Genomic DNA, 12,432 nt, shown 5'->3' on the forward strand with positions numbered 1-12,432 from the left:
CCTTAGTAGTAATAAAGAGTGCAGATAAGGGCAGTGGGATTGTCCTCCAGAATATTGACTCCTATAAAGGTGAAATCCTACGACAACTAGCCAATACTGACCATTATCAAAGACTAGCAGGGAACCCCACCAAGGATCTCCAGGAAACCATACACAGAATCACTTCTGAGGCGTGTACGGAGGGTTACTTGAGTAAAAAGGAGTTTAACTTCCTTAATGTAAAATCCCCACGCTTACCAGTCATATATACTCTCCCAAAAGTGCACAAAAGCATTAACAATCCACCAGGTAGACCAATTGTTTCCGCCTGTGGTTCAGTTCTTGAGCCACTAGGCGCATTTGTTGATTTCTTCATAAAGGATTTTGTGCCAGGAACCATCTGCTATGTTAGAGACACTATGTCCATGGTAAACCTAGTTGAACACTACCCCTATGACCCTCTAGTGAGCACATTATGCACAATTGATGTAAAGTCGTTATATACGAATATTCCACAGACGGCGGCTCTATTGGTCATCCAGAAAAAACTTGACTTACGCCCACGGCCACATAAAATTCCAACTCTTTTTATTCTCCAACTTTTTGGAGTTATGTTTGACCAGAATTTTTTTTACCTTTGAAAATGTCTTTTACCAACAGATAAAGGGGACATCAATGGGCGCTATTTTTGCTCCTAATGTGGCGATTCTCTTTATGGACGCACTCGAGACTAGCCCAATTTTGTCAGACACTAACCCATTCCACTCAGGCATTGGGTTGTGGCGGCGATATATTGATGACATTTTTCTCATCTGGAACCTGGACATCAATACGCTACACCAATTCCTGCACTGGCTGGATAATAATTGCTCTGATCTTCATTTCACACTCTCGCATGACAAAGCACAGATTGCATTTTTGGACCTCACGATCTACCACAAAGAAGGCGAGTTGCTCACACGCCTCTTCAGAAAACCAACAGAGCGCAACACGCTCCTACGGTATGATAGTAATCATCCCAGGGCATAAAAAGATTCTCTGCCTTATACGCAATTTTTACGGATAAGACGTAATTGCTCATGCAAATCAGACTACTTCAGGGAGGCCACCACTCTATCTAATAAACTCAAGCAAAGGGGGTACCCCAGAAGGCTAGTGAAAAATGCATCTAAAAGGGCGTGGTACTGCCCTAGAGAGGTCTTATTGACACCGAAGGTACGTGACAAATCAGAAAGAATAGCCTGTGTCACTACCTTTTCGCCTGTATCACATAAAATCAGGAAATCTATTCTAAAGCACTGGCCCACGATTAATGCAGGACCGATCAACTTAGAGAGACCCATCTTTGCTTTCCGCAAGAGCAAGAATTTAAAAGATCACCTTGTCAGAGCAGCACTACCTGCCCCTGCACTGAGAACAACTATTGAAGCAAACTGGAATCTCCGCCCATTGCTGGGTCATGTGAAATGTGGAGGATGCAATGTCTGTGGGTACACAATTGAGACACGTAATTTTGATCATAATGGTGTCAATGTTGAATTAAAATCTTTCTCCAATTGTAATTCACATAATGTAATTAACACGATTCTGTGCCCTTGTCCCAAAATGTACGTGGGACAAACCACTCACACAGCAAAGACACGCATCTGCCAACATAGGAGTCGCATTAGGTGCAGGACTCCCAATGCACCTCTGGTTGAACACTTTACAGAAAAGAACCACACAGAGGATGATATCCGATGGACAATTCTCAAGGTCGTCAAATTACCACAGAGAGGTGGCAATCTGGCTCAACTATTGAATCGGGAAGAACTGAAGAGCATTATTCAATTCGAAACTATACGGACACGTCTCAATAGGAGTGAGGACTGGACTACTTTATTGTAGTTTAAATACCATGAATGAACTGAAATGGACTAAATGTATGTCGCACTTGAATTACAGCCGTTCAGATGGCTAGTTACGAAATCTTACCAAGCACAGTCTTGCCCTCATTGATATGAATGTGTAATTTTATAAATGTGTTTAATTCATAATGTCACTGATAGTTTCCACTCACTTGCGCCGTGTTTTAAACTCACTTATCCGTCCACGTTCCATTCACTTGCGCCGCCTTTTAAACTCACTTTTCCGTTCACTGATCACCATTCCAAGATGTCCGCCACTGTTCCGAGCCTCAACCAGCACGTGACTAAGGCTGATCACCTGACCGCGCAATTTAGGCTTGATAACATGGCCGCCGTGTAGCTCTTCAGGCCAACCACACGGCGATTGCACTCCGTTGGATTGTCACGGACCCTGCCGTCACATCCTGACAATGCTCAGTTAATTCGGTAAGCCTCTCACCCGCAGGTAGCGACTGTAACTGCCCGCGTGCCCCCTTGGCTCCCCGTTACTGTTAAGTAATTTTTCACTCCCTTTGTCCACAGCAGATTTTCCTAACCGGAAACCGCCCAGAAGGACGGATAATCTCAAACCCAATGTGATCTTTCCAGTGTCTGCCAACTGGTAATACCTAGCGGTAGGTTCCGACCACAACACTGTCACTGCCGTTGCATGTCAATAATCACCTTAAAAACCCTGACTTACGTTTTTTCCGTTCTTATAGCGTAATCGTGATCTCAAAGGATTCGCGCTTGCAGGACACCTTGACCGTTTGATGTTTAAATTCACCACTAGCTCTCTTCAACTAGAGGTAAGCCCCCAGACGCTGACCGCAGCTAAGTAACTCCCACCGTGAAGCATTAGTTCGCACATGCAATTTCTTCCTAGTGACGTTATTAACCTTACCCTCTTCGGTGTGCCTGCAAATTGTGTTCGTCACAGAGTATGGTTAAAATAGTCACACCGTGATCACCCACTTCGTTCCGCCGGTAATACCCTTTCAAGCACGGCCTTCACAAATAGGATGACAACCTCTGAATTACAGTTACATCTCGTGGTTTCCTCACCTCTACGCATGTTAATTGAAGTGGCACAAGACCCATAGGCTCACTGCGATTCCGAATACTGTAACTGTGTAAAAAACGATCAACATACTGACTTTCTTAAAACCCTGCTTTTCTAAAAGAAACTCTTGTTCTTTCTCCCTGTTTCCTTCTAAACAGGCGTATCAATTAACTCAGGCAATATTATTTTTAGTCCTGAAGATGATCCTTATGTATTAGAGCAATGGATCGAAACGCCGTCGACTGTCACAAGTAGACCTACATGCAACTATTGTGTAATATTGGGTATGATCTACCCTGGTATCACACTTATCGCACTGATATAACAAGTGTCCAGACTGCTCACTTTTCTTTGCCTGTATAAACTTCTCCCTTTCTATTTTTCTTTATCACTCTGTCCTTATTTCTGAATACGGTACAGGATTGTGCCCTACCTTCAATGTTTTGTATTCACGTTCTATTGTGTTATCCTTTTACAATAAATCCCTGGTCCGGCTGGACAGGAGAATTATATAGCTACCATTGTGTTCCATATATTGCTGTAGTGTAGTTCCTATTATCCCAATAGGCTCTGCGCATTGGAATAATATCTTCAATAGTATAGACCTAGGGCAAAGGTTAACTAGGTCTTCTACCGACGATATTAGACTTAAAGTTTTGTGTTTGCCAGCTAGCTCAGAGTTCACTAGAAACTTTCTCGAATAGGCAAGGAGGATTTTAACCTCCCTGGATAGACAAGAAGGGATTTAGTTTCTGACAACCATAGAACATGACAACTTTGCTCTCCCCTAATCAAGAGTGTATCTCTAGAGTCGTGTGAAAACAATAGACAACTTTTTTTACTCAGTCAGTTCAGTGCATTCTTAGTTTCACCAGATTGTAGAGAAAAGGAAGAGACGGGCGTGTTCAATAAAAGATGTTATTTATTGATCAGTCTCCTTTCTCATACAAGAGAAATGAATCGCTATTATTGTAATACTTATAGTTAAGTAAAGTGCATACAGTAAAGACAGAATTATAAAATAATACTGTAAAAGCATTGATATGGTTTCTACGCCATATGATACTTTAAAATGGATAAAATAGATACATACATATATACATTTGACTAATCATACTCAACTGGTGCTTCTAACCACGCCTACCCCAGTGTACCTGACCTAAGCCTAATACGTGGGCGGGAGTAGATAAGTAGCAGTTTAAGTTAAGTTTGTTTGCCAAGGGACTGATTCGAGAATTCTCTCCAAGGGGTTATTCAGTTCTGTACCTGAGATCTAGAATGATGGAGGGCTGGTATCTCTTATCCCAGGTCTTGATATTCCAGCTGCCTGCGAGGGCTGCTTCGAAGCGCCGGAGCTGGATTTCTCAGCAGGAGAAAGGCAGCGTCTTGTTCTCAGCGCGTCAGGAAGGCGGGGCAGCGCCTGTGGGCTTCGCTCTCTGCTGGGCTCCTCGGCACGTCTCGCTGCTCCGATCTCGTCACCACCGCATGTGTTTGCTTAAGGCAATGTCGGTAATATTTATACCTGAAAGGTGCCGAGATTGACGTAAGGATGGACATATATACGTCAATAAGGATGTGATATGAACGGGCTCGTTCGCACATTCTTTTGCTGAAGTTCTCTGTGAAATCAAAACAATGGCTATGGGAATTTCCCAGGTCGCTGTAGGTTTGATTTGTTTTGAGGACTCCGTATGCCTTAACAGGGGCTGGAGGAATATCGCTTGTCTAATTAGATGGCATGCGTTATGACCTAATCAGATAACGCGCTTCTGTGCCGTGGTGTGGCTTAATCAGATAACGGTTTTTGCACCGTTAGATGGCTGCTAGTTAATTATTAACCAGACCAGGGTCAGGAATAGGGGAATCGATACAGTACCTATAGGAATACATCACACCCACTCCACGTAGACTATGTCCATATTTACAAATCTAGGCATAGTGAAACCAGTAGCGTTTGTGTATATCGTACCACCCCAAAATACATTCATTTGTTTCCTGAAAATTTTGAAACATAATCACATGTACTATCACGTGTACTATATGCACAAGCAGTCTAATAATGCTAAACATATAACGCATATTTCTAAATTCAGCATGAATAAATGCGAAAACCACACATGAAATGGCTCTTAATACAGAAAAAAAGTGCGAGACCATTTCATCACAATCATAAAGTTATGTATAATAGTGCTAGAGGATAGCGAATGTCTTGTGACTAACTAAAATAGAAATTTAGTTCTCTAAGAATAATGTCTACTTTAAGCAGAAGATAAGTGTCCCAAAAATCGTAAATATTTTTGAATTGGGAAAAAAGGTTCTTGCAGTCTGAAAAACTGATGAGAAAAATTTTTCATATCGCTTTTTAAATGTTGAAGGCCAAATTCAGGATGTAGGGAACTCCGAGTGCTAGTTTGCTCAAAGTTATTCCTGCTGCTCTGGTGAAAACATCATATCATTTAGACTGTTGAAAAAACTGTCAACAGCTTCTTGCGTAAGTTCCACTAATTCGGAAAAGGTTGTTACCATGCATTCATGAGCCTGAGCATGATTGCCTCCATTGATGTTTTGATCAGCATAGCTGACTGAAGGTCGTACCTGATCGATGCTGCTTTCATCTTGTGCTTCACTACCCCTCAATCGTAGTGGTGAAGTCTCCACGAATGCCGTCATCAGGATTGGTAGCCGCTGGGGACAGCACAATGCATGAGCCGTTACCGGACCCAACAAGGTATCTGCGTCCATTGGCACATCCGATTGTAGTGCCAGACAGGTGTCCAACACGCATTCTTCGCCGCATAGCAAGCACCTTAATACAGGCATAACACAACTTTGCCACATTGGTCTAAATGAAAGAGACCAAATCATGTTCAGGTCTCTAAGCTGGGATAGTCCAAGGATTTTAGTTACCCGGTCCCGGTAGCCAATGGCTAGGATCATTTCTTCCCTTGTCGCAGGTGTTTTGTCTGTGACATGGTTTGCCATAGCGAAATAACAGGATCAAAAATAGAATATCCGCTACTAGTCCCAAAAGGAGTGGAAGTCCGCCAAAAATGGAATGGACAAAATCTGGAAAAATACCCAGGATGGCTTTGAATGGAGTTAAAGCACCCGAAAACACTGCTTTAAATACACTGGAGACACCAGTGGTATCAGAAATATTTAAGATTTCGTTCAGTATTTCTGCGAAATGTATGGGGGAATTAGTTGATAATAATGACTGAATCTCTTCTGTTGTCCTTGCAACTTGGAGATCATACGTTTCTTTTGATGACGTGAGCCTGGTCGGCGTCTGTAGGAGCACAGTCTTCATTCTGCTTAAAGTATCTATTCGAATAGAAGCAATTTTCAAATCGGGCCATAACCTTGCCTCCCTGTCTGGAGAATCGTTCGGGAACAATACTCGTTCACAGCACATGACCTTCCTAGTCACGGTTATGAGATAAGGTTTTCCGGGCAGCAAACTACAACATCTGCGATTCACTATTAGAATGTAACTCCCGTTCGAGAGTCTCCTAAAGAATGGTTCTATTTGTGTTGCAGGTGTGCCTAGCTGGTAACATGAAAGGTTATTTGAAGTCCCTTCACAGGCTCCATGCAAGCTAATACCCTGACACAGAAGTGTACCACTTAGTGATCTTGCACAATTATTGCCACTGAGAAACACTTTCTGGCCTTTATTACTGACACATTCATGTGTATAGGGCAAGTTCCATATTGACTTAATGTACCCTTTACCCAACCTTTCATACTGGCCTGCCTGTATATATTTTTGGCAGAATTGAAACTGGAAAGTAGTTATCGGAATATTTATTATTCCATGTATTATCCATTCAATGACAGGTCGTTCTGACATTGTCAATGGTAATCTCTCAAGTTTTTCAATGCTCAGAATGGTATAGTCAGCACCCTTCTGTGCCAAACTGATTTGTTTATCAGTAAGGTTAAAGATATTAAATAATGACGTTGTGTTGATTAAACGCCAAGGCACATAGCCAGAACACAGATTTTGTAACGTCCAGCCAAGCTGTACAATAGAACGCAATTGGGACTGACCGTGTTGTAACATCAGTAAGTCTTGCGATATTATATCGATTGCTGAAGACAAAATGCTGTCCAGAGAATATATTCTGGAGGACAGAGTCATTAACCCATTGTCCACCACAGAAAGTGATTTTTCCAAATTAATACGGTCAATTTCCCGTATTTTTTTCTGCTGTCTCAATTTGAGTTACTTTCCAAACTTCGTTATAAGCTGCATATATAGAGGCCGCTATGAAACGTTTTTGACGCTGTTTGCGTGGTCCCAATATGAAATCACGCAAGTCAGCACCTTCTGTAAGTAAAGTTAGGTGTTGCTTAATTTCAGCCAGTGTGGACGTTTGTAGCCATTGAAGGCAGAGCTTGCCCACGCTGTAGGTGGTTACTATCCCTGGATGTTGTCTTTGGGAATATCTAGGGTCTGGCCTAGTCAATGTGAACCTCTGTTTTTTGTTCAGGAATCTGTCTTGACAGTTATTTGTATATGTGGGCCAGATCAACCATTTTTTCCATTCAGGATGTGTTCTGTTTTGGTTTAATATATGGTTTACGTCTATCTCATCATCTATAGAGCTATTACTGTTCATTGTTGGCTTTGGAATAGACGGTTTGTTCAAATCTTTGATTTTGGCTAAGCCAAGACAGGTAGTTTGTTGAATAGTGTCATTCAAGAATATAATTAGTTCCGGGATCATGCAGGCTCTAAACAATGATTCTATACCTTGTACTTGCCAATCTCTTGTACCCCAAACAGTTTTTGCTTCAATATTATTGTTCCAGAAATCAAACCCAAATGTATTCATTTGTTCAAAGAATGAATCGGAATATATCAATTTTGTGTTTGTAAGCATGGTCTTCATACCTGTCTTATTTGACAATTTGAAATAAAATGTTTCTGCATTACTTGTGTTAAACCCTGAAAAGTATGAATATTTATCATAAAATGTTTTTGAGCTGTCTTTTGGAGGAGTAGCACAATGTTCCCATTGGTTATAATTTAAAACATTTCTAGGTTGAGCAGATTTATGTAGATAATGGTTACCATAGTGGTTATAGCAGAACATCTGATCATAATTAGACGAACCCTGCAAATAATCATGTTCTGTAAATTTAGCAGACATCACAAGATCAGACATCATATCATTAATACTTTCAAAGTCCCAATCATCAGCAAATGAGCTCGGTTTTACAAAGTCACTCAATGAGATCTTGAATTGGTGTGGATACTTCAGGATTTCAACCGGACCATAGATTTCATAATCAGTTTTGTCCCATGCTACACCGCCTGGTATAGGATTGGCTGTGAAGTTCACTGAAGAAAGTTCTCTTTTCTCGAGGTGTGAAGATGTGTGTGGTTTAAGGACCAAGTTGATTTTCTGGCTTGCTGTGTCCATTTTAGCATATTTTCCTTCAATGAAATGTCCCAAGCATAGTACCATGATGAGCCAAAGAATGAGGATAAATGCACCGAAGGCCACCCAAAACTCAATCCATGGAGAAATCAGATAGGTTTCTTTCAGCTGTTGAAAAAGTTCCTTAGCTATGTCTTTAAAAGTTTTTGTTGATGGCTGTTTCTTTGCTTCACTCAGGTCTTCAGATGAATCATCGAAGTTGCTGAAGTAGCCGGATGCTGTTCTGTCAATTGTTCCAATTGTTTTGGGATTTTGCTTTGTTTCATTAGCAAAGTCTGCAGTTACATCATCATAGGTTTTTGTTTCTTGATGAAAAGTTTTAATTTGGGTTTTAAGAGGTTCAAGTTCCATTGCTTTGTTGCATAGTCCTTGTTGATTCACTGTAGTTTTTCCAAATGTGATCAGTCTTCCAGTTTGAGCCTCTGTATTCGTAGCAAACATTGGTGTTCTGCTACTTCTTGGGAGTCCACTTGGCCTACTGTGTGTTATCGGCCACATGATTGTGGTTTAACCAGGTCAATGGATACAACTCGGTTCTCCTTTTTACCAGCAAGGGGCGGTAGTACTACTGATCTTGTCCCGTTGACAGACAAGACAGGAACTGCTTTTCTGTAAGAAGGCCCAAATTCCTTCTTTACCGCGATCTTCTCTCTGACTAGATCCCCGACTTTTGGAATCCAGGCAGGCCTTGCTGGGACAGGTGGTTTCTCTTCAGTGGTTGTTGGCTGTTGTTTCAACTTTATGTTGCTCAGGTCTTTTCTTGTTTCATTTAAGTCCTGTAAAATAGCCAAACGATCTTTGATATCAAAGCTTTTGTCTTTAACCACTGAAGTCTGACTATCAAGATCGTGGATCATCATTCTAGTCCCGAACAATAGTTCGTACGGACTGAACCCTTTCAGAGAATTCCTTGGCAGGTTATTTAGACTACGTTGGACACTTATTAAATGTTTGACCCACCCAGCTCCCGAACCTAATACCTTTTCCGTTATAGATTGCTTTATGTCTTGGTTTTTTCTTTACACCATCCCGTATCCCTCAGGAAGGAAGTGAGAAGAGTCCCGCTATGCTATGCTCATTTGGTCATGCTTCCCTTTAAGCCTGAGGGCTAAAGGGAACACATTATTCAAAACGTAGCATGCTCCTAGCGTATATGCCATTATAGACTTGCAAATCCTTGTATAACAGTCCAGACGTCAGCCGAGCGCTGGGGTCTACATCATAAGTGAAAATTAGTCTTCTTATGTTAATATAACGCTTTTTCGTGATGGGTACATTCTTATTGTTGTTGTTTTTCTGGAGCGAAGTGCCATGGCAATAGTCCTCCTCGCTCGCCACTGCGATCTCTATTGCAGTCTGGGCAGTTTTTTACAAAAATGTGATGATGCAGGCTCATGCCTGGCCACCAGTACACTGATTGTAATTCTTCTAGAGAATCTTTTAGCTTAAGGTGTCCGAGACCCTCACCCATATGTGCGTCTGCTATTAACAAGCCTCTCCTGTCCGTGTTTGGAATTACTCTATCCCCCACTCCAGGGATTCGAGCAAAAGGGACTGAGTTTGCATCGATTATGTATGTATAATTGAGTCGATAATTGATCGGTAGCGCTGAGCAGTCGCCTTTTGATGACGTTTTCACCGCCAGCACAGTTTCACCGTCAATGTGTTTTACGGTACGCTTTTTTGTAGCTGCGGAGGCCGGTTTAGTTGCTACCGCTGTGGCTGTCTCAGCCAATGAATTCCCTGCAACGTGAATGCCATCACGCTGATGACTCAGTGAATGTATCACGTGAGTTTTTGGTAGTTCTTTCTTTAAAAGAACTAATTGTTCCCAAAGCGCTTTCTGCTTTATTGTGGCACCTGTGTCATCTCTGTAACCATTTTGAATCCATTTCTGCAAATCGTTATTGTATGATTTGACGCAGTAATACGAATCGCACACAATAAGTGTCGGGAATTCGCGATCGGCATTATCTAGCGCCATTTTTAATGCCATTATTTCAGTTTGTTGTTCTGAATTATTTTCCACTGAGTGTTTTTTTGTAAGTAGAGGTCTTAATTTGCCTCCGCGCCACACTTTTTTTTACAATTTCGCACGTGGCGTTGTAAGCCAGCTGTCCCCAAACTGAGGGTTGAGCATGTCCGTCTGTATATATTACACAGGCGTACTGTTGTAAAGGCAGAATGTCGATTGGCAGAGGGTATTCTCTCTCATATTTTAGAAATTTTAATTCCTTCATTTCCGGGTCAAAATAGTATTTTACTTTGTCTGTAGCAACAGAATTTACTCATTGTATCCATTCTGGATTCAGTGCAGTTGTCGGTAAATTACATGGTGTTGTTAATGCCTCAAAAGCTGATTCTGCTGTTCTGACTGTAACCTGTCTACCGACTGCTTGGCATTTTTCTTTTGCTACAGCTGTTTGAACCGCATGAACAATGCTTTCCTTAATGCTGAACCTTTTTTCAGCTTCTGTGTACAAATGTGATTTGTATGCTATTGGTACCTTCTCTCCCTCATTAGAGGTCAGGTATGTGAATCCGCATCTTCCTGGGATGACTCGAATCACAAGGTTGCGTGTGTTGTCACGTGTTTCTAGTTTTGTTTTAACTAACATATCTGTTTGTAAGGATCTCAAAATTTCTGTGTGTTTTTGAGTCCAATTGATTCTTTTAAAATCTGGTTTTATTAGATCATAGAGAGGTTTAATTCTCTCTGCATAATTTATAATGTATGTTCTTCCGAAATGTAGGAAGCCTAGAATTGATTGTAAGTTTTTCAGTGTTCTAGGTGCTTGGATTACAGCACATTTCTCCAGGAAATTGTCAGCCAAGCTTTTGCCTTCACTTGATAGTTCATATCCTAAAAACAGCACTGTTAGATGGGCAATTCTTGACTTTTTCAAAGTTGAATTTGTAACCCTCTGCTGCGAACCCAAGTATTATGGTGTTCACTCTCTTCAAGTGAGTATCCAAGTCATCATCTGTTAGATAGATGTCGTCGACATAAGATAATGCCTCGTCATCATATGTTTGTAGTAATTCAGTTACTCTCGCTGAGAATAATCCTGGGCTGTTCTTGAACCCCTGGGGCAAACGACAGAATTTTTTTTGCGTGCCATTTATTGAGAACGCCGTCAAATATCTGCTCTCTGGTGCTATATTTTGACAAAAGAATCCATTAGAAATGTCTAAGGTTGTTTTGTATTTTTTGCGCACTATGTTATTCATTAGTGCAGCACTATGCGAGTTTTGTACCGCAAATGTTTTGCAACATGAGTTAAGGTGTCTGTAGTCCAAAACAAGACGATATGAATTGTCTGGCTTGGAGACAGGAAACAAAGGGTTGTTCATTTGTGAGGTGCAAGTTTCAATCACCCCCTGGTATTCAAGTTGATCTAGGATCTCTTTTACCTGTTTTTTAGCTTCTTGCTTAATCGGGTACTGCCTCTGTGCAGTAGGTTGTGATTTTAACTGGATTTTGTGAGGAGGAGAGTCCTCATCCCATCCCACATGATTTTTATATAAGGCAGGGGCTTGAGCTACTGCCCACTTTCTTGCAAGTGTATATTTTTTATGAATTGGAATATGGTTTGAGAAGGCAGGCATAATTATTTCTTCGCCATGTGGGCACTCCCTGACAAACTCTGGAGGCCAGTCTCGTTCAGCTAGAAGGATGTCATAGCCCTTGGAGAGATTATCCCAAAATAGACCCCTTATTTTTCTAGTCTTATCCCCTTCTATACGCAATGTTATTTCATATATTTTATGAGGTTTGCTAACTCTGGTATCTGCAGTTTCCACCTGAATGTATTCATTCGTGTCCACTGTCTCCAGATGATTCATAAGGACTTTGCGAGCTATGCTCACTTCTGCTGCGCTGTCTAGCATTGTCTGAGCCCATTCTCCGTTTTTCAGCTGTGTCCTCAGTATTCTCGGCATTGTTAATTACTTTAATACTGGCTACCTTCTTTTTTGGAAATTGTAATTTTTTATTCTGATGAGCAGGTTCTTTGTCTTTGGACTTGACGTGCTCTTCCCTGTGTTCTGATCG

Source organism: Lissotriton helveticus, chromosome 6, assembly GCF_964261635.1.
Source record: "Lissotriton helveticus chromosome 6, aLisHel1.1, whole genome shotgun sequence".
NCBI lineage: Eukaryota > Metazoa > Chordata > Amphibia > Caudata > Salamandridae > Lissotriton > Lissotriton helveticus.